This window comes from Leptidea sinapis, chromosome 2, assembly GCF_905404315.1.
Source record: "Leptidea sinapis chromosome 2, ilLepSina1.1, whole genome shotgun sequence".
In the NCBI taxonomy this organism is placed as follows: domain Eukaryota; kingdom Metazoa; phylum Arthropoda; class Insecta; order Lepidoptera; family Pieridae; genus Leptidea; species Leptidea sinapis.
Window position 1 is genome coordinate 2,369,400 of NC_066266.1, and position 23,869 is coordinate 2,393,268.

The 23,869-nt window shown below is 35.6% G+C and overlaps 1 protein-coding gene and 1 long non-coding RNA gene across 2 annotated transcripts in view; one reads left to right on the forward strand and one right to left on the reverse strand.

Moving 5' to 3' along the window:
* LOC126972767 (protein amalgam-like) overlaps positions 1 to 23,869 on the reverse strand; it is a 154,647-nt gene that overhangs the window by 104,833 nt on the left and 25,945 nt on the right. The window lies entirely within an intron of this gene.
* Positions 21,210 to 22,791, forward strand: LOC126972972 (uncharacterized). The gene is made up of 2 exons (XR_007731241.1): positions 21,210 to 21,418; positions 22,319 to 22,791. It is a non-coding gene; the product is annotated as an uncharacterized LOC126972972 (long non-coding RNA).

Here is a 23,869-nt window from a genome sequence, read left to right on the forward strand (position 1 = left end):
TGGTGGAATAATTAGATCTCTCTCTACTGCCGATGATGAAAGTTGTTGAAAATTGTTTCGCTTTGATTTTGCATATTTCGTCATAATATAGTTTTGTGTTATTATACTTTATAAACATTTCATTCAAACGTCCCTTCTTGTTTGACATTTAGATATTTAATTGATAATTAATGTAGTTTCAGCTGATTGATTACAATTTAACACCGAATCATTTATCTAAATAAAATTAATGTTGATGCTTTGACTTCTGTTCGACGACGAATGATGCGGTCGGCCATTTTGAATTGGTTCCTGTTTTGTATTTCGCGCGTTTAAGATATAAACTACAAATATGTCGAAGTGTGTTCTTATTTTTCTCAATTATAACACTTTTTAAATTTTTACGATAATTTATTTGAAGTATTTCCCCATAATTAATAGTCGATTCACACAGTAATGTCAAATATTTCCCAGTAGTTATATTATAAATGACTCAACGTACGCAATAACTTGAAGGTTGAATCAATCTCACATTATAACTGTATTTTCTCAGTTATACAGTAAGAAGTAACAATTTAAACCATTAGTTATAACATTAATATAAATATCGCGACCCTATTTAAGTACCCAAAGTGTAACCCAGGAGAACTACTAAGACTTCGCTGTCTGTTCGTTTGTCATCCTGTCTGTCAGGGGCTGTATCTCACAAACTGAAAAAAAAACAGTAAATAAAATAAAATTTCAATAACAAAAAATTCGTTATTATGAGAACATGCAATGAAAAACTCATGCAATCAAATAGAAACCTCCTCCATTTTGAACAGCTCAGATTGTAAAGCAGATTGAATAAACTTTTTTATTTAAAATAAAACCCGGCGAATGTTGGATCAGACGATCATAACGGCTAGATTATCAATGTAGGTACGTTTCGATCCATATACTTTGAATTTCTGTACAAGGATATGCCATCATAAATTATTTATAAGCCATGCGATAGGGTGGTTAATAAATTGCCATATTCACCCTTGTCAAAATATCCCATGGGGTAGCTAATTGGTTGAAGTCTCAATTGCAATCGATGGCAATTTTATCGATTCCCATGACACGATGACTTTCACTATTGTCCAAATTTGCTTTATAGCAAGGCTTGGCAACATAAATAAATCTATCGTTTCAGCTTCTAGAGAACTTTTAATTCTACTTAACTTTACAAAACCTTTACAATGAACTTAGATTAACTATGTTTTATGGAATAAATTATTGGCTTAGAATGGGTTTTATTCACCGCCGACCAAAAAGCCTATACGACTTATGGTCTTTTTGAGTGTCAAGGGTAGTTATTGTAATGTTATCAGCATATAACACGCACTTATTTTCTGTAATGTTTGGTAGGTCGTTGATTTAAAGTAGAAATAATAATGGTCCAAGTACACTGCCCTGATATACCCCTTTAGTTTTTAAGAGTTTTTTATTGAAGAGGAGATAATTATGACGCTTAACATCAGCTACGTACGGTAGCTCAATTATCAATCTACCTATGACAGTGAGTATCGTCCGATTTCATATTATAATCCTAAAGGAAATGAAAAATTAGTCCTTCGAACTGGTTAGTATCGCCAACCTTTCAAAATGAAATGAAGCAAAATCATACTTAATAATATGAACAGAGATCAGTTGAAATATCTTCTGAGCTCCTCAAATTTAGTAGATAAAAGAAATAACTATCCACTACGTAATTACAATCTTTGGAATGAAATTGATTGCCCGAAGTCCCAGGACAATACGTAAAATCTAAAAGGAAGCGAAGTTTATGATATTCTTTGGCATTGCATAGAGATGTGCATGCGTCTAAATGCACACAGCTACTTTGAAGAATCAAATACTATTGATATTGCCGAACCGATACGACTTAAGGACCTTTAATCATAGAGCATACATTCCATCCGATTTTCACTTCCCATATGCCCATTGCCTCCCTGCTCTCTAATAAAAAAAACTAAATGGGGATTATTTACCAGATGCATTCAGCTATTTTGATGTGATCAAGCCCGAAAGTCGTCCTCTACCTACTGCTCAATCAGTAAGATTTGGACACGCTAGCAGTATTTCTACAATTTTCGAAATTTTGAAGCGGCTTGTCAAATTTTGATGAAAACTAGTATTTAGTAAGAACAGAATTCGCAAGAGTATACTATTGCATGTTGGTACACCTTCCTTAGGTAACTATACAACGGCTTGCCCGATAAGTCTAAAACATGGCCAATTAACAAATAACAAAACAATGGTGTAAATTGTTATACTAACGAATAAACCAAGCCATTTGCATTTTATAACAACAGCCTGGGATTTATCTCAATTCGCGCTGGCGAAATAGCATTGATGGTAGTATAAAATAATAATATAGGTTAATTAATAAGTTTTAATTATACTTCAGTCGCGAAGAGCACTGCTAAAGCTAGTATGTTTCCCTCTCAGAATAATAATAAAACCAGAAAACATCAACACACTCAATGGTGAGGCGGTCGAAACTACGCTGAAACGGCGTAACAGGATACTATTTACATCTTTTTTTATGGAAAAAGGAGGACAAACAAACGTACGGGTGTTAAGTGATCACCGCCACCCACATTCTCTTGCAACACCAGAGGAATGTTGCAACAACAAGAGAGTTGCCGGCCTTTTAGGAAGGTGTACACGCTTTATTGATCTAATTGCAGTTGCCTGTTTTTACATAATTACGCAATTTGGTGTCGTTCTCACTTGCATACATTTTACCAGGATTGCAAAGAAATCGAATGGGATTACATTTCATCTATAGGTAGCAGGTATTCAAAGTATATTCTGGTGTTGCAAGAGTATGATAAGATTTGGGCGGCGGCGATTACTTTTTTTATGAAAATAAGGGACGAGACGAGCAGAACGTTCAGCTGATGGTAATTGATTCGCTTTGCACATTACAATGTAGTGCCGTTCAGGATTCTTGAAAAACCCCAAATTCTGAGCGGCTCTATAATTACGCTCGTCACCTTGACACGTAAGATGTTGAGTCTCATTTGCCCAGTAATTTCACTAACTACGGCACCCTTCAGACCGAAACACAGTAGTATTTACACATTACTGTTTCACGGCAGAAATAGGCGCCGTTGTGGTAACCATAATCGAGCCGGTACCCTGTGCAAAAACTTAACACCAGGTGCCCCAAACGCTCTTTTGTCCTCCTTTGCCATAAAAAAAGATAAACAGTGTTTGACTTCAGAAGAACTTGTAAAAGAATAAATATTCACAGTATGCTTAGAATAAATCCTTCATCGAGGCATGACACTTACGCAAACGGAAATAACAGTAATATCGCCCCCACATAAACAATGCTCTGTACAACATAAACAATATTAAAATTCTTTCCCACGACTCTATCCCTTTTACTCTACTCTAAGATATAACTACACTGTATAACCGTCTCTCTCTTTCGTATGATAAATGAGTGAGACATTATTCGTTAATTTTAATACGGGTAGCTGTTAACTTAAATTGGGTGATTAATCTATACCAATATTACTCTTTACAAATTTACTTTAAGTTCTAAAGTCTTTTGATTGTACTTTAGGAAAAAATTATCAGTGTGAATGTTACGACGCGCGTGCGGACACCTTCTATTGGCACCCTGACGTAAGCTGGTCAACTAACCCATTTGTATCATACTTTACCAGAGGGAAGCTCCTTTGCACAGGTTGCCGGCTAGATTAAGGGTTAACCACAACAGCGCCTATTTCTGCCGTGAAGCAGTAATGTGTAAGCATTATTGTGTTTCAGTCTGATGGGCGCAATAGCTATTGAAAATACTGGGCAAATGAGACTTAACATCTTATATCTCATGGTGACGAGCGCAGTTGTAGTTCCGCTCAGAATTTTTGGGTCTTTCAAGAATCAAGCTGAGCGTCCTGCTCGCCTCATCCCTTATTTTCATAAAAAAAAACTTCAGCTACCAAACCTCTTGTAACTCATATCCACTGAGCCACAACCAATGGACGAGAATTGAATAAATAAGATAAGGTGGCAAATGGGCAAGAATCTTATTTAATGGGAAGTGGTGAGGTGGGCCCAGGGTTCAAGGGATGCGTTGCCTAAGTCGTATATGTTTGGGAACTGTAGTCAATAATTGATTTGACAAAATGGCTGTGCGAGGCAAGAAATTTCTCGCTAAATGCTCAGTAGCAGAATGCCAGACGTCAACATGACGCGGGGGAGATTACATATTTTAACTGTAGCTCCAGTGGTAGATTTCAGCTGCTGGGATCGTACGACTCCTCTGAGCACTCCCTAGTTCCATATTCTTACATTCGTCTTAGCTATTATAATAATATAGAAATACATGAGAGTGTTTATCTTACAGATACTTACGCACTAATAACCCAAATAGAACTTGAGTTTATCTTGGTTTTTCTCAGGTCTTAGCTCAGATTTCTACTTTATCAGCTGATACAATATCAATAACTGTCGTTATTTGATATTTCATTACAATACAACTAACAGCTTAGTACGCCGTTGTTTAAATTTATTTGCAAGTAATATTCTTAATTTTTTATGACAATAAGGGACGAGACGAAACAAAATAGTGCTTGCACATTGCTGCTTCACGGCAGAAGTAGGCGCCGTTGTGGTACCCATAATCTAGCCGGCTTCCTGTGCATAGGAGCCTCCCACTCGTATTGCGGGTGTCAATGGGCGGTTGGCTCACCACTACCTACCACGTGATTCTATTGCCCGTTTCAACATTACAGCTGAAACGTCTAATGCTGGACAAAGGCCTCCCCCAAAAATCTCCACGTCGATCGATCCTGCGCTGCTCTCATTCAACCTATCCCGGCGATCTTTTCCAGGATCATCTTGATTACATCGATCCATCTTTGGGGCCCCCATGGTACGAACACTGCTTCTGCAAGTAGTGGTCATCATTCAAGGACTTTTCTTGTCCGTTTGCTCCCTATTATATATAAGTAAGTCACTATCAGAACCATCAAAATTAATCGCAAGCAAAGCCGCACTTCAAAAGCTTCATACAGACTTAATTCTAGGAACGATTCAGTTTATATAAGATAAGACGGACGTGCCAATTTCTGAGAAAGCAAATGTTTACTGAAGCAATACTGCAGTATCTTACGATAAATTCGTAGTCATGAAAGGAATATTAAACTATGAATGCAGATTTGATCATTCTATAGCCAACTTAAACTGCCATACAGAAATAATGGTAAGTAAAACAACAAGTAAACATAATTATTTCTTTAGATATATTGAATCTACGAAATGTTGGGCAAAAGTGCCTAGCTCGTGAGAAGAACATACAAGAAACTGGACGGCCACTCTTTTCAATCAATAGAGTATTTTACACGACTGTTATTTAAATAACAAATTAGTATATAATATGCTGCGACATCTCAAGTCAATTTCCTAATATTCAATTGTTGGTGTTGAGCAGGTTATCAACTGTAAAGTAGATTCTGTAGATGAAGTTATTCTATTAAAATTTTTAATAACATTTTTTTAATGAAAATAAGTCACGAGACGAGGACGTTCAGCTGATGGTAATTGATACGCCCTGCAAATTACAATTCAGTGCCGCTAAGGATTCTTGAAAAACCCAAAAATTCTGAGCGGCACTACAATTATTGCGCTTGTCGCCTTGAGACATAAGATGTTAAGTCTCATTTGCCCAGTAATTTCACAAGCAACTGCGCCCTAGAGGCAGAAACACAGTATGTTTACACATGTTTATACATTGCGCCGCTGTGGTACCCATAATGTAGCCGGCATCCTGTGCAAAGGAGCCTCCCATTGGTAAAATAGCAAGGCAAAATCGCACCCGAATTATGCGTTTCGTACATGCTCCCAATACAGTGAAAAACTTTCTAATCATAACATAATATCTGATCTGAAATTATTTCCGAAAACCGGTCCTAACCGCCCCACTGCAGTCACGCGAACTCATGTAGCATACCAAACTTATGAATCATTTGCACTCAGAAAAGTGCAGTAAATTTAAATTTAAGTGCCTTTATGCTTTTTAAGCGGAAGATTAAAATATTCTTTTAGATACTTTGTCAAGAGATTTTTGTCCTTGTTTTTATAGTGGAATATGGAGACAAACAAGTAACCCAGTTACCATCAGATATCATCAAACTTATGTATGAAACCCACGGTACCGTTTCGATACTGTCATCAAATAATCGCTCAATGTGAAAATATGTATTAAAACTATCAATCCCACGGTATCGTTTTGTTATCGTTATCAAATTATCACTTAATGTGAAAACGCCTAGTGTATAAAACTATCAATACCACGATATCGTTTCGTTACTGGGGGCCTACTCCTTAAATCGATATTCGATATTATATCGTGACATTAGTCGTGTCGTATCGTACTCTTAGTTACGTCGTATTCAATGTCGAAACGATGATTGAACGAACGAAACATTTTTCGATATTATCCGCCCTAACCCTACTCTTAGTTGAAAATGTCAGAGGCGAATATTCGAATTTGACAAATAATCAAACGTCACATTTACGATAATCTAGACGACATCTTCTAGGCTGTCGTTGCTGTTATCGTTTAAATTTGTATAGATATATTTGCTATACAAAATACATACTTAATAAATATTATTAAAATAATTATATGTGATTTACTATCCAGCAGGATTTTTTGCAGGCTACCAAGTAATTTAAGTCATTTTGTTGATCGTTTATGCGTAGAAAGTAATGCAAATAGCCGCCTGAAAAATAGGAAGTCGACGAGATGGGTTAAGTTACTTTTTTTACATTTTATTATCCGCAAGTTTTGTATTATTTATTCAATTTTAAATGGTTATTTATATTCATTACATAATTTTTGAATACTTACATTTTGTGTAAATGATGCAAATTGGTGGGCTTGGGTGACTTTTGACACTTAACAGCGACGTAGCATAGATAATATTCAGTTTTCTAAGGTTTGCACATAAATCATTCACTCTGACATCGTAAAAAAATCAAAATATTAGTCTATGGTTACGATGTTACGAATATTTGTTAGAGTAGGGTAGGTGCGATATATTTGGGTTATTATCGTATCCTTCCGAATATATCGTTGTCAATTTCGAGCAGACCTCCTGTTTTCGAATAACAGCCCATTGTGGAACCGTATAATGTATCTAACTATCAGTCCTACCATATATTTTCGTTACCTTTTTCGCCCAGTGTGATAACACTGAATGTATAAGACTATCAGTCCCACCATATCATTTCCTTAATATTTTCGAATATCGCCCAATGTAAAAACGCCAAATGTATGTAACTATTAATCCCTCGATATCGTTTCGATACTGTTTTCGAATAATCGCTCTATGTGAAACCGCCTAATGTATGAAACTACCAGTCCTCCCATATCTTTTCGTTACCGTTTTCCCCCAGTGTGAAAACGCCTCTTGCCACTTAATAGCAGACAGCCATCTGTTCGTTTCGCACATAAAAAATTACGAATTCAAGATCCTTGAGGCAAGTGCGTGAAATGCGGAACAGTAGAACAAATTGACTTCTATTAACTGAATGGACGCGTATTGCGAATGGCATTGCCATTGACCTTAGCCTCACCAATAAACGCTGCAAATTTTTTCACCAGGGCTGTCTCTTGTGTGTTTTAATAATTAATAATTAATTTTTTAATCGAGTTTCCTAGATTTAAATAAAATATTGGAAAACATCTCCACTATTTCAGCCGGAAGACGTCCACTGCTGCACATAGGCATCCGCCCAAGATCTCCACGACGATCAGTTCTGTGCTGCCCTCATCCTACCTATTCCAGAGATCTTGACCATCCTGCTAACACTGCGTCTTCCTGTACGTGTAAAGTCCTCGATTGGCGAATCGAGGACTTTACTACCCTCAACGGAAATCTGTCCGTCGAGTTATGTAATAATAATATGCAAAACGTAGGGATAAATAATAAAAGTGTGCTTGTCAATTCTGACGCGGGACTGAATCTAGGTAACTCTGTGGAAATATTAGGCCGCGGGATAATCAATCACCGCTTAGCGATGCTTGGGCTTCCAGATTCAATTAATAAAAACTAACCAGCCAACTGCAACATTTATTTTAACAATGTACTTAACTAAAAATAAATAACATTTCGCACACACATAACAACTTTTTGTAATTACCGTGATTGCAAATATTTATGTTTCAAGTCGGTAGTTATATTGTTTCGTTAAAACACATTTCAACTATAATCACAATACCCGTGAAAGGCATACTTCTCATTTTAAAGTTTTGGAGTAAATTTTTCTTATGATAATAATCATAAAAAAAATGCGAGACGAGCAGGACGTTCAGCTGATACGTCCTGCCCATTACAATGCAGTGCCACTCGAGATTCTTGTAAAACCCAAAAATTCTGAGTGCCAATACAATTGCGCTCGTCGCCTTGAGCCTTATGAGGTTAAGTCTTATTTGCCCAGTAATTTCACTAGCTACGGCGCCTTTCAGACCGAAACATAATAATGCACAGTTTTGCTTGCCCACTGCTTCACGGCAGAAATAGGCGCCAGTTGTAGTCTTCTCTGCCAGTTCTACTACTCCAAATGAAGATATATAAGAATCAAAAATGCTATAACATATCCTTTCTTTGTACCTATGGTAATAATGGTAAAAAATCAGATAATCTATCAAATAAAAAAATTACTAAACGACAACATTTTTATGAAGTCGGAAGTAGCAACCCTATCGGTACATACGCAATAGAAATGAATCCACTGACCGATTGAATGAGTAATCAAATCGTTCAGACATAATAATTACAGTTTGATTACCAATCATCATATGATTATAGTTTTATTGATCAATTTGTACTTTCAGTAGGGGGTCTTTTGGTCATATTGATTTAACACAGAGAATGCAATACAGAGATCTCGAAATGCCCGACAAGTAATAGTAACAGTAGTTTTCTTCTGTTAGACCTTTACAAGAAATAGCTACTTTAAAATCAGTTATATAAGATTCATTTTAAATCGTGTTGTGTTCGATACTGCTGTGGATTAATAATAAATTGATAAATAAGTTAACGCACACTACGAACTATTCATACTTATGTTAGGGTTGGCTTGAGTTTATTGCAACTTTTCTCATTGAAGCTCCAATTATCCGAAGCGTTTTTCAATGGTAAAATGTCAAAACATTTTTATGTTTTTGTACTTCGCCAGTAAATAACTATTGGTATGATTTGAAGTTTTCAATTAAATGAAAAACTTACAAACAGAAACTTTCATACAAAATACACAACAATTGATTATTGTCAATTGCATTAAATGTATTACAAATTAAAAGAAAAAAGAAAATAATGTCGCGTTTTTGTGGTAAAGGTTACTATAACATTATTTATTACTTTCTTAATGATACCACAGAGTGGGAATGGAGCGACCGCCCTCGGGCTATTAAATAATAAATTTTATTGAACAATATTATTTTGTAAACATAATGAAGCCCGTTGAGTTTCTTGCGCCCGTGCTTCTCAGTCTGAGATATATTTTTTCGAATGGGTGATAGTTTTGACTTTTGAATAAATTTATTTGAATTTTAATTTTATAACCTCATTCTCTTTTGAAGTCAGTTAACAATCAAATATTCATTCAATTGATACATAATATGGCACCATCTAAATGTAAACCTAGTTAGAGCAAATTTACACAGGTTCTACGTTGATGACGTCATTGTCACTCGTTCACGTTCAAATGACGCACAGTTAAAAATAACCACCCTTTGTATATTCTGTTTGGAGGACACGTGTGGGATTGAACGTACACATAAAACTTACGGACTATCTGTTTGTGCATCCAATTTTTAAAAGTTGATGTCAAATACATGCATAGTATTCATAAATGTAAAAAAAAAATGTGTTGTAGAGACTGTCGCTGTAAGCGAAAACTTAGAACTTTTATTAAAAATATTTTAAATTTCATAATGTTAGTGAAATTTTTAAAACTTATTTTCAATAATATATTACTCAAACAAATATACAATTACTAGTCTAGTCGACAAATTGAAAATGGTACAAAATAGAGATGGTGCTCTTAAAATGATGTGCGATAACTCATTGGATTCGGAATGATGCCTAGGAAAAAGTGCCAAAAGCGTGTATTAGCACATAAAAAATTGCAAAAGTTATAAACAATGGCATTTCGTTTTTGCCAATATTTCACAAACTATTAATACATAAGAAAATTCAAAAAAAGATTCTGAAACAGGAGGAAATTTCCAATAAAAACTCCACACTCCCGGAGCTCTATCTCCATTATTTATAATTTCAATTTAAGGCTGAAAATATTTCTGCGCGCGAAATTTTTATGTTGCACGCGTGGCGTCAAAAGCGAGTACGACACATTAATTAATTTATTTAAGGTATTGAATATTTATTTTAAATTTGAAAACAATTATGGTGTGTTCTGAACATTATAAATAATTTATAGTCGACTAGACTATACTGTACACATTGAACTTTTCACAAATTTAATGTTGCACAATACGTCAGCTGTATAGCTACAGATATACTGCATTAAGCATTTCGGTGACGCGAACAAGCGAGATTTCACCCATCCAAAAAATGGCTTACTATACATATAATATATAAAAAGCATTTCGGTGAAGTGAGCCAATAAGAATTTCCTAGCAAAAAGTGCCCAACGCGGCTACAGAAGTTTTCACTTTAATTATTATTTTTTCAGAACTGATTGTTTCACCTGTATGGAAACAAATGGCGCTATCGATCTTTATAATGCAAATATTCTCAATGGTCTTTTAACAACCTACCGCCAATAATCGCTTCTACTGCAATCGAAAAACCATTGATATTGAACAAAAAAATTTGATGTAAGTTAGAATTCCATTAAATCAACTTTTGTCAATTTCTCTTTCATCCTTCAAGACGAAAAAAGAAATGGCAAGAACGCCATTCAGCCTCGTTAAAATGTTGAGAAAACAGGTAAACATAGACAACAAATTCCTCTTTACCATAGATAACGCACTTTCTTAGAGCAATTGCAAAACAATTTAATTACCGCGGTAAGGTTTTACGCAACGATATAAAACACTCGCCTTATCAGTCATCTTGCTCTTATCACTTACGTAATCATACTTTCATGAGGTTTTTCAACTCTTGACTGACATGATTATGTAGTTAGGTGTATAGACATACTTGAAGACATGCTAATACGGCATAGAAATCTTAATAAGAATGTATTATGCGAGAAAGTAAGATGCGATAAAGCCGTGTTAAACATGTCATACAGCTGATGTGTGAGCCAAATTATCTTCGAAGAATCTGGGCGTCATAAATAGAGCACGGCTATACTTCAAGCCGGCCTACATTCTAGCGCTCTACAAAGAGCAGGTCCGGCAACAAACGGAGTATTACTATCATCTCTGGTCTGGCGCATCCCAGTATCAGCTCGATCCATTTGACCGTGTGCAACGCAGAGCAGCTTGAGTTGTCACAGACCCAGTGCTTTGTGAACGGCTCCATCACTTGGCGTTGCGTACGGACGTCGGTTCATTGTGTGGTTTCTATCCCATTTATCACAGGGATTGATCCGAAGAGCTGTTTCACCTGATTCCTGCCACTGAATTCCACCTAAATACGACACGCCACAAAATAGCATATCATCCCAACCATCTGGATATATGGCGTTCCTCTACAGTGCTGATTTCAAGGAACTTTCTTCCACGCACAATAAAGCTGTGGATGTTTCCGGGACGACACAACATGTGTGAAAAAAGCGCGCTTATCTTCCTTAAACGCCAGCAACGCTCCTGTGATTCCTTTGGTGTTGCAAGAGAATGAGGGCGAGGTAAGTAAGTGATCAACTTAACACCAGGTTCATCCTCCTTTTCCATCAGAAAAAACCCCCAAAGTCTAAGGGGCCAATGAAATTAGACTTGACACCGTATGTCTCAGAGTGAAGAGCATTTGTGATACGGTCCGAGCTTTGGATACATCAAGTCTCCTGAGCGGCACTTCATTGTAGGCAGGGCGTCTCAGGTCCAAAATTGTTTTTAAAGTAATATTTCTTTAAAACGCTTGGTTTTTGAAGTAAGTTGACGAATGCGTGACGAGAGCGTTACAAACGTACGTAGAAATGTAATGTATGTATACAACATACATATGAGACAATCGTCCTACAAGGAATGAGTACTTTAATACAATTTCTATTACCGTCTTGTGTACATTTCAATGAATATCATTAATTCAAAACATCGTCCCAAGTTTCAATATCCGATTCAAATCTAGTAAACTTAATATAGATTTCTGTATTCTATATTCAAGTTTTGACAGATAAGATTGAATGACAATGCAAATTGTAAAGTAAGAATAGACAATAGATGGATTACATCCTTCACGGTTCGTTACAAGGCCGATATCCATTTTGATCTCATTTCAATTTCGATTACGATTCGATATTACAGAAATATAGGCAGCGATTATTTATTAATGAAATCTTTGATTGAAATAGTTACTATGGAAGTGAACTGATGAAAATTAAAAAATATTGATTTGGAAGGTTTATTTAAATCGACGTAATAGTTCGCCCCTCCTATCTGTTTAGATACAAATAGCAAGAATTTTTTTATAAAAATGGATTTAAAGCGTCAATGTTGCAATAGATAGAAACAGAATTGTTTCATAGGTTTTCGAATTCATATTTACATTTATTTAATGCTATATAAAGTCGTCATCCATAAAAAATGTGATTGTGCACACGCAAGAAGTTAATCTTCTTTGGCGTAATAAAACAAAAATTCTTAAAAAAATATTGTTGTGGTTCAGTAGACCTATGAGTTACAAGAGGCTTAGTAGCTAAATTACCATAAAAATGGTCTAGTTGAACAGCTAACGTCAGGGTGCCGAATTTGCGTGACGGTGTGTGGGCAAAACGTAAGAATTTACTATAAAAATTATAAACCAATATACTAAAAGTGGTATGGTATAACTTCAAATATGTATCACTTATACTTTTACCCTAAGGGGTGATTTTGAGTTGATCAGTCCCTACGTTACCTCTATGGAACCTATACAAACATGGATGGATGGTCATATCGCAATCTATGAACAGCTAGAGAACCGATAGGTCCTGTCCTTCAGTCGTTGAGAACAGAAAAATCACGAGTAGGAGAGGTAAGAAGTATCAGCCAGAGAGGACATCTCGGTCAAAAAGATAAGAGCTGGCATCGCGTCTCCAGATGGAATTGGATGATATTTAGGTTAAATCGAAGCTCCTGAAACTGAAGTGGCAGTGGCCAGGGCACACAGCTCGACAGACAGATGGCCGTTGGGGCAGTAAAGTTATCGAATGGCGACCACGTACCGAAAGACGTAGTTTTGGTAGCCCCCCCACACACACACAAAATGGACCGACGATCTGGTCAAGATCTCCGGAATAGTTTGGATAGCAGTGGACGTCTTCCAGCTGATATAATGATGATGAAGCTCCTGATATGACAGAAGTCCATTGCGAACGTGCAACATTGTTTAGAGCCTCTTGCTCTCTTTGGCTCGAGTTACCATAGTTTTGTCCCTCCATATTCAATTCAAATATTTTTATTCAAAATAGGGTTCAAAATCACTTATTGAACGTCAAAAACTACCACCCATTCAAAAGAGACTGCCTCAGACCTGAGAAGAATATGCGCAAGAAAATCAGTGGGCTTTCTTTAAATATATAAATATGGATTACAATGTGATATCGTACTATAAACATTTATAATTAAAGAGTCTGAGGGTGTTCGCTTTATTCCCAGTCCGTGGTGTCATTAAGAATGTCATAGTAAACAGGACAGCCCGGGCATGTTGGACGTCCAGGTAAGGATTCTCCACCATTACTTAGTCTGGTAGCGTCTTGGAGTAGTATTTTGGAACCGGTACTTTCATTCGTTTCTGAAGGGAGGGGGTAAGCCTAAGGATAGCTGTAGGTATATCCTTATCAATGCACAGCGGTAAAGTCGCGTTACGTTTGTTTTAAGTGGGAGAGTGGTATTTCTCCGGGAGTGCCAACCCAATACGGTTGTGTGTGAGATGCAACATGGCACAACCAATTATTATGGTGTTATCTCACAATGCAATGAATGTGTACCAAAATAGTTTAATTGTACACTCACCGTGGCCTTTCTATTCGCCACAAAAAAGTGCTGTCACTTCATACGTGATAGACTGCCGGTGAAAGAAGTGGACAAAAAAGGAACGATCGTTACAGAATATCGTGTCGTATCCAATAATCGGTCCGATATAACACAATAACAATTATTAAGCAGCACATTGCCGTCCGACTACATTCCGAGAACCCGTATTTTGGTTACGAAATATTCTAATAAGCTCACGAACTTAACAAGAATACGAAATTAGAGACGAAAATTTAACATTGTTACTTATATATTCTATATCAGTTCAGTGTGCCTTGTGTGTGTGTGTGTGTGTGTGTGTGTACGTTTTTTTTATTTGGATGTAGATAACTTTACTCCTTTTGACGTTTATTTTTTTACGCCCGACTGCGCCACGTAAAAGAGGGTTAATGTGCTTATCAGTCTATGCATGTATGTACGTTAGTGGCCGTTTTCAATAACGTATCTCTAGTTACGGATATATTGTTATCAACGTGTAAAGACAATATCTTTTCTATCCATAGTTATGTCCAATATAGTTATATTACCTATTAACATTTCAATAACATACTATGTGTCGAGAGGTTATTGAAATGTAAGTAAGCGTAATAGGATAGATTTGTCTACCTGTAGTAAATTAAAGTAAGGATAGATTGGTTATTGAAAACGGCCGTTAATCTTTATGAGCTCTAAGGCTTTACTCAGACTTTAGTGAGATAAGTAAAACTTAACCAAGTGTATGCTCAACATAATCTTTAAATTTCGTTTTTATAGTCATTTGACAGTTGAAATTATACTAAGCTTTTTTATGGCAATAAGGGACAAGACGAACAGGACGTTCAGCTGATGGTAATTGATACGCCCTGCCGATTACAATGCATTGCCTTCAGGATTCTTGAGAATCCCAAAAATTCTGAGCGGCACTACAATTGCGCTCACCTCCTTGAGACATAAGATGTTAAGTCTAATTTGCCCAGTAACTTCACTAGCTACGGCGCCCTTTAGACCGAAACACAGTAATGTTTACACATTACTGTTTCACGGCAGAAATAGGTGCCGTTGTGGTGCCCATAATCTAGTCGGCATCCTGTGCAAAGGAGCCGCTGGTAACTTTATCTGAGACAGCCCAATGCATGCAAAAGTCTAGTTCGCGTTTTATAACACTCAGCTAAGTTTTACGTAAGTAAAGTCTTAGTAAAGTCTAAGTACGCTTTAAAGATCTTAAAATGGTTACAACACATATACAAATATATTATACAAACTTTTTAATGACCTAGGTGAGATCGTCACCAGGTGATAATAATAATTAATGATAAAAATGAAATAATTATGATATACACTGGCCTGCAAAAGTAAGTATCACACTTTTCAAATTAATTTTTTTTCTTAACTATAGAAGGTAGAGATTTAAGATCAAAAACGTTTTGTTGCAAATTTTATAGGCTTTAATTCTTAGAAACTAAAATTATACTTTAGTAAAATTTTTAACTTAAAAAAGATAAAACAATGAAAATAGACATTTTTAGTTTAGTGTTAAAAAAATTCAACTAAAATGTATTACATGTTATTTAATTTTTAATAACTGGTATTGCCTCCTTGAGCTCTGATTACAGCTTCGAGCCGGTTTGGCATACTGAACACTAGGTTTCGGAGCCGATGTTGGGGAATATTCTCCCATTGTTCTACCAGGGCCTGCTTTAGTGCCCTGAGGGTAGTAGGTGGTGGTCTGCGATTTCTGACTAGCCTCCCAAGCTCAACCCAGGCGTGTTCAATCGGGTTGAGATCAGGACTTCTTCATGGCCAAGCCATCACGCTGATACCGACCTCCTGAATATACACTTGTACGATATGAGCCGTGTGTGGCCGGGCATTATCATGCATCAGCATCGATCCATCACCCATATTTGCTAAATACGGCCCTGCATACTCATTGACAATCTCTTGAGCATATCTTTGCCCAGTGAGGGTGCCATTTTCTATGGCTAATAGCTCTGTGCGACCTTCTGAAGATATGCCAGCCCATACATGTACACTGCCTCCACCGTATTGGACTCTTTCTGAGATGCAGGCTTGAAGGTATCGCTCACCAGGTCGCCTGTAAACACTTCGCCTTCCATCAGAAGTGTAAAGGGAGAATCGAGACTCATCTGCAAATAAAAGTCTTGACCATTCTTCTTCATCCCACTGCATGTGTTCACGGGCGTATCGCAGTCTCGCTACTCGATGCTGTCTCTCGAGTTTTGGGCCACTCGCTGGTCTTTGGGGTTTCAAATTTGCTTCAGCAAGTCTTCTTCTCACTGTACTGTCACTAATGTAGTCCCTCCGGGTCTGAAGTAGCTGTTGCTGGACTTCAACTGTATTTTGGTGGCGATTTCTTAACACAGTGGAATTAATATAACGATCTTCTCGGGCACTGGTACACCTGGGTCTGCCATTATAAGGTCTCCTCAGATGGTGTCCAGTCTCTTCGTACCTTCGCTTTACCTTCTGGACCGTTCGTACCGTCACACCCACCATTCTTGCAGTGCGACGCATACTGATGCCTAGTTCCAGAAAAGCCATGATCCTAGCACATTCTTCAGCTGAAAGAGGCATGATAAATAAATGTTATGTGCTTTTTAGCATAAATTTTTAAAACAAGACCCATCGATCTTGAATAAAATTTAAAACAGAAAGAAAAATGTGAAGGGTAAAATTGTAATTCGGAAACGTCCACTTTGAAAAAGGGATGGTTTTGTTTTTGAAGTTTTTTTTCAGCCAATTCTTAAAGGAAGGTTACCGACTATAAAGTTTTTATGCACAAAATTAAATTCTCTTTGGAGTCCTTTTTATTTCGAAAGTATATCTTGTAAACTTAAAACGTTATCCCAATTTTAAAAGTGTGATACTTACTTTTGAAGGCCAGTGTAGTTGTATAAGAAAAAAAAAAGATATGCCGAGTTTTTCCCGCCTATTATTTTCATTCAGAAGCAAATGACATATTTTCGAATGTCAATAAATGACAGAGTTGTAAATCGATAAACTAAATTAAAATAACTGGATTTTAAGTAGCACCCAAGCCCTCAACGCATCAGCCTAGCTATCCAACGCGGCAACACTGATAGTATTCCTGGTACACTTCCCCGTAATGATAGTTTTAATTTAATGTAATAATAGTATTGTAAATATAGTTATAAGATTGATTTTATTTGACGTAATGTTATAACAGTGGTAGGCTCCTTTGCACAGGATGCCGGCTAGATTATGGATACCGCAACGGCGCCTATTTTCGCCGTGGAGCAGTAATATGTAAGCATTACTGTGTTTCGGTCTAAAGGGCGCCATAGCTAGTGAAATAACTGGGCCAATGAGACTTAACATCTTATGTCTCAAGGTGACGAGCGCAACTGTAGTACCTCTCAGAATTTTTGAGTTTTTCAATAATCCTGAGCGGCACTGCATTGTAATGGGCAGGGCGTGTCGATTACCATGAGCTGAGCGTCCTGCTCGTCTCGTCCCTTCTATTTTCATAAAAAACACACCATTAAAAACAACTAGTAATCTCGAAGAACGCATTCATACAATTTGAATCTTGTGTTAGTTCTTATAGGTACGTTTTTGGCGAAAATGTGTAATTTCGTCAAGTAGGTACACAAAAATGTCGTGATGATATCAAATCAGTATTCCACAGAGACCATTTCGCAAACAGACCCATTTATCAATAGACCACTCCTGTTGCTTTGAAACTATGTGAATGGCCTCAATTAATTAGCGATTCATTAGTTTCGTATTACTATAGACATAGGAATTATTGGCACTGTTGCTAGAGACATTTTTGGACGGCAAAAACACCTATTAGGATTAACAATAATGTGACCATAGACGAACTATTTGACATAAATAAGACTAGACGCTAGACGCCAACTCAGAAAAAAAGACTAATAATAAAATGGAGGTCAAACCCACATCAAGAACTAACATTGTATTTTGGTTTGAACTGACGGTCTTGTAATCAATGCTCTAAATAAATATAACTAAAAATTAACCAACTCAATTACTGTCTATCTCATTTTGTTTGTTATTTTTTCCTATTACTTAAGTACTGTAATAAATATCTAATTCATTTACTTATCTGTCCAAAATAAATGCGAAGGCATAACGTTTCTTAGTATAATAATAGTATTAACTTATTTTCCAAATATTACAATATATATATATATATATATTGTCACAAGTTAAAAATATGATTATATATATCTAATATATATCTAAATTATATTAATAATTATTTACATACAATACAGGCAGCAAAGACAGCTAAACTAGTATGAACGGTTTCAGCTGTCAGTGACTTACTCGGTACCAGACATGACCTATCTTTATTACTCTTTCTCAATCGGTTAATTCTTCATCAATCGTTTTCTGCGACAACTCATATAAAAAACTAAAATCATTTATGTTATCCCAATATACACACAAGTTATTATTTTGATACGGTATCTATAGCTTTTTTTTTTTTTTTTTTTTATATTAATTCGTTCTTTCGAACAGGCTATAGCCAGGGGCCTTACTGCCTTGTCGTTAGTATTTTCATTTCTTTGGTATTTATTATTTTCACTATTTTGTTTTACAAAAAGTCCAATCCAGTTTTCTCATTTCATCTTACATTATTTCCATTTTCCTTTTCCAATTATGTATATTCGATAGCGAATATTTATAGTAGTTTCTTTCATCAAATCCAATCCAGTCTTAAAGTCATCAGTTATTTTACCATTTCCGTTAATGTATAATTCTCTAAAGAATATTTTCCATATTTTCCTTTTAGTAAGTCCAAATCCAGTAATATAGTCTCTAATAATTTTCCCCTTTTCTTAAAGTCAAATCCAGTGTAATTTGCATAACTTTTTAGAATAATACCTACCTATTTACATTATCTGTTCAGTTCGCGAATTGCGCTATGCTATTACTAGTTGTATATGTACAAGTTATAACGTATTTACATAATTATAAACAAATTTACAACGTATGTATCTACAAATTACAATGTATTTACAGTACTACATACAAATTTATACAAGGACATATAAGTTGATGTGTCCTTTAATAGATCTATTACTGAGAGCGGGATTATATTGGGTGCACCATATATTTCCAGTAGCTCATCCATCAGCACAAGGCGCTGTATGCCAAAGGACGAACAATCAAAAAAGATGTGATCCAGAGACTGATCTTGTTGCTTATTACAATGGTCACAAAAAGGAGAGGAGACAATTTTTTTGCGATGAAGATGAAAATTCAATCGATAGTGACCAATACGCATTCGTGTTATTGTAGTATAGAACTTTCTGTGAGCGTTATTTTTAAACTTACAAAACCAGGGTGTGCTATTAACGGGACTATCTAACAAAGTATACGAATGAGCCTTATTTTCAACTTCTGTACAATTGTACCAATATCTTCCCCAAAGAAGAGTCATACGCTGTTTTAGATTACTTATTATATCTGTATATGGTATGTTAATGTCTAGATCTTTGCAATCAGGATATAGGGATAGATCGGATATATTAATGATAGTTCTAGCTAGAAAATCAGCGCTTTCGTTTCCTGCTACTCCTATATGGGACGGGACCCAAACGAAATCCACTTTAATATCGATTAAACATAGTTCGAACCACAATTCCTTTATAGCAAAAATGATGTAATTGATGTTAGCACTCATTTTGTTATTTGACAAACTTTTTAACACACTCATACTATCACTAACTATTACCCACTTCTTATTAAGTTGATTTTGTTTCTTAATATGCTTTAAAGCAAAAAGAATAGCGACGGCTTCAGCAGTAAAAATACTGGCATATCTATTAATCTTAAAGCCAATACCCTTCCTAATTTCAGGAAGGTAGATTGCAAAAGAAACGTTATTATTGTTTTTTGCGCCATCCGTATAAACAAATTTACAATTAGACCATTCTGACAATAATACATGAACCTCCTCTTTTGAAGTTAAATTTGGATCTATTACAACATTAATTGCAGAATATTTACATCGAAAAGAACCTGCATGGCAGGGAAGTATATCATTATTCCGATGAATATTTAAATCTTGTAGAAATTTAAAAAATGAAGAAAAATGTTGCAAGATAAACAACTGTCTCTGAAATGAAGACGATTGATAAGCAATAAGATTCTTAAGAAGATTGTTCGTCGGCAAGCTATAGAGTTTTAAAATAAATCTTTCTTTAAGATAACTAAATCTAATACACAAAGGAGGAAGGTTGGCCTCGATTTGCATAGCAGCTATTGGGCTAGTTTTAAGTGCACCCAATATTGTACGCATACATTTATTTTGTATTTTATCCAGACTATTAACAATTTTGCTGTCTGCGGCGAAACAATGAAAGCCATATTCAAAATGACTACGAATAAGCGATTTATACAAAATTAACAATATTTTAGGGTCCGCTCCCCACGACGTTGCACACAAAGATTTTAATACATTATAAGCTTTATTCGCTTTAATTATAACACTATCTGTATATTTTTTCCAAGAAAGTTTTGGAGTAAATGTTACACCTAGAAATTTTATGTCACATGAAATAGGCAGTGGAATGCCATTGTATAAAATGGGAGGCAATATGGTGCGTTTACGACCAATCACAAAGACTTTTGATTTGGTTGGATTTACATTTAAATTAAGATAAGAAAAGTATTGATATAAATTTACAAGTGCTTTATTAATAGTAGCGGCTAAATTAATCAGATCAACTCCCGATACATAGACGACTAAGTCATCTGCATACTGTAGGTTTACTATATTTGGCCCCAAAATAAGGTTCAATCGTCTTATGTACATAATAAAAATTAAAGGAGACAATATTCCCCCCTGACAAACACCTAGAGAAGAAAGTCGTGGTCCATACAAATGTTTATTAAATTTTACATATACTTTTCTGTCAGTCAAAAAGGATTGCATCCAATTTATTATTTTACCTGGTATCCCTAACATTGATAACTCGTCACAAAGCACGGCAATATTTACACTATTTAAGGCACCTGAGATGTCAAAAAATACAGACAAAAGATATTGATTACTTGCTAAACATTGATGCGCATCAAGCTGTAACTGCGCTATACTCTCCCTAGAAGACCGACCTTTGCGAAAACCAAACTGATTATTAGGCAAAAGACAATTTTGTTCTATAAAGAACTCGAGACGTTGTTTTAGAAGCTGCTCAAATATCTTCCCAACACAAGACGTGAGAGCTATAGGTCTATAAGAGTCAGGTAACATTTTATTTTTGTCTGGCTTTAAAACTGGGATTAAACAGTCTGTTTTCCATTCTGCAGGAATAGTATTCTCCTTCCATAGGCGATTAAGATTATTTAAAAAGATGTTGAGACTGTGGCAATTAAGTTTTTTGAGTAAAATATATGGAATGGTATCAAGACCGAAAGATGTATCTCTTCTAGTAAATAAAGCGGATTTTAGTTCTTGTAAAGAAAAAGGCTCTATCAAATATTTATTACTATCATTAACAACATTTACATAGTTAGTTAACTCATTTGATACAAAGTCAGAAGTATACTTTTGTAGAAAATCTGGAATCCAACTATCATTCAACACACTGTCAGGAATGTAAGTTTTGTTAAATTTGCGCATGTATTTCCAAATTGAAGAAAAAGGAGTACAACGATTAAATGAATTGCACAAGCCTATCCAGCTATTTCTTCTTTCACTTTTTAAGATAAGTTTTTTTAAAGCCCGCAATCTCTTAAACTCCACATAATTTTCATCAGTGGAGTTGTTTTTAAAATTAATGTAACCATTTTTAGCATTTAAAACTGCTTCTGTACACCTCTGATTCCACCAAGGCGACCAAGGATATTTAAAAGATTTTTGTGAACAAGAACTAGTAGCATTATTACTATTAGAACTTTTGGAAAACAGACAGCTAGGGATTGACTGCTTGGCAGCAGAAAGTAAAATATTACAAAAGGAATTAAAAGCATCTATTGAAGATAAAGTGTCAAATTTAACATCATCCAAATAAGAAACAACTAAGTTACTATACATATTCCAATTCACCTGCTTATAATTAGGGTGAGTGGGCAAATGTAGATTATTACATAATGTGTTTTGCAAACTAATACTATCACTACTTACTGCCATTTTTATTATTACAGGGAGATGATAACTACTGCCCAGAGGACTGTCAATAACTGACCAGTCACATAAAAGAGCCAAAGATGGAGTTACCAAAGTCAAGTCAAGAGCATTAGGACGCCAAGATGGAGATCCTATTGTGGTAGCTTGACCATTATTCAGAATAACAAGACCATTCTCATCTATAACCTCTAAAACATCTTTACCTCGAGGCAATGTATCAACACATCCCCACAACATGTGATGAGCATTGAAATCACCTGCAAATATCATTGGCTCTGGAATGGACTTAATTAAACTGTTTAAATTGTTTTTATTAAATGGAGGATTTGAATTGGAAGGACTGTAAAAACTCACAATACTCAGTTCTTTGTTATTAATTTTAATTTTAATGCAAACATTTTGTAGAGCACTATCATAATATGTATTTATGTTAGAAAATGTGATATTATTATGAATAAAAATTGCTACACCATTGTGTTTATTACCACAATCATTCCTTATTGTGTTATAGCCTTTTATTAAAAAATACTGATGTGGTTTTAACCAAGTTTCCGAAATTATAGCAATATGGATATGATTTTCATATAAAAACCTTGTAAAAATAAGCCTATTACTAATAATACTTTGAGCGTTCCACTGCACTATATTCAATGTATCCATAATAACAATTAACTAGATGTCTTTTTTCTAAAAGTGTTATTCAGAATTTCCTTAATACTATTTGAATTTATAGTTAACTTATCTTTATTTGTACAAATTTGTAAAACTGCTTCAACCAAGAGGTTCATAAATTTGTCAGATTTTATAAGATTGCTCAGGTGTGTGTCAATATACTTTGAGTTTAATTGAGGGAAAGCAGATTCATTGAAGAGATCTGAGTATCTAACACTACGGGACTTCACTTTGTTTTCTTCAATTTTTTGTTTTTTCAGAGGACAGGTAGATGAGATAGCTATGTGATCTCCGCCACAGTTCGCACATTTTGTTAAAGTTTTTGGACACATTTTAAAATTGTGATTGTCAGAACATATGGAACAAACTTCATTGTTTCTACAAAATTTAGCAATATGGCCAAATTTCATACAGCGTAGACACTGTTTAATAGGGGGTACATATACATTAACCTCATGCCTCCAGTGATCAAGTGTTACATACTCAGGTAACAACGTTGATGCAAATGTGACTGCAACAGTTTGCGTTGGAACAAAGGAGACAACACCCTGTGGGTCCTTTACTCGCCGCATGAACCTTCTCACAGCAATAACTTTTTTACTCGATGCAATTAATTGATGAATTTTTTTGTTGGAGTAATCAGTGGGAACAGAAGTAAGAACTCCAGTGACCTCCGTTTCAGAAGCCGGAATTGAGGCAACCATCTCCAACTCGCTAAGTAACTTTTCATTTTTTAAAAATACATTCGCATTGTTAGGCAGGTCAAAGGTAACACCAACTTTAAAAGCATTAACGGACCTCAGGTGCAACACACCCGATACGCAATGCCTCCTGATTCCATTTGACAGACCCAACCTGTCCTTGTCTGATATTTTGACTTCACCCTGCTTGCGATT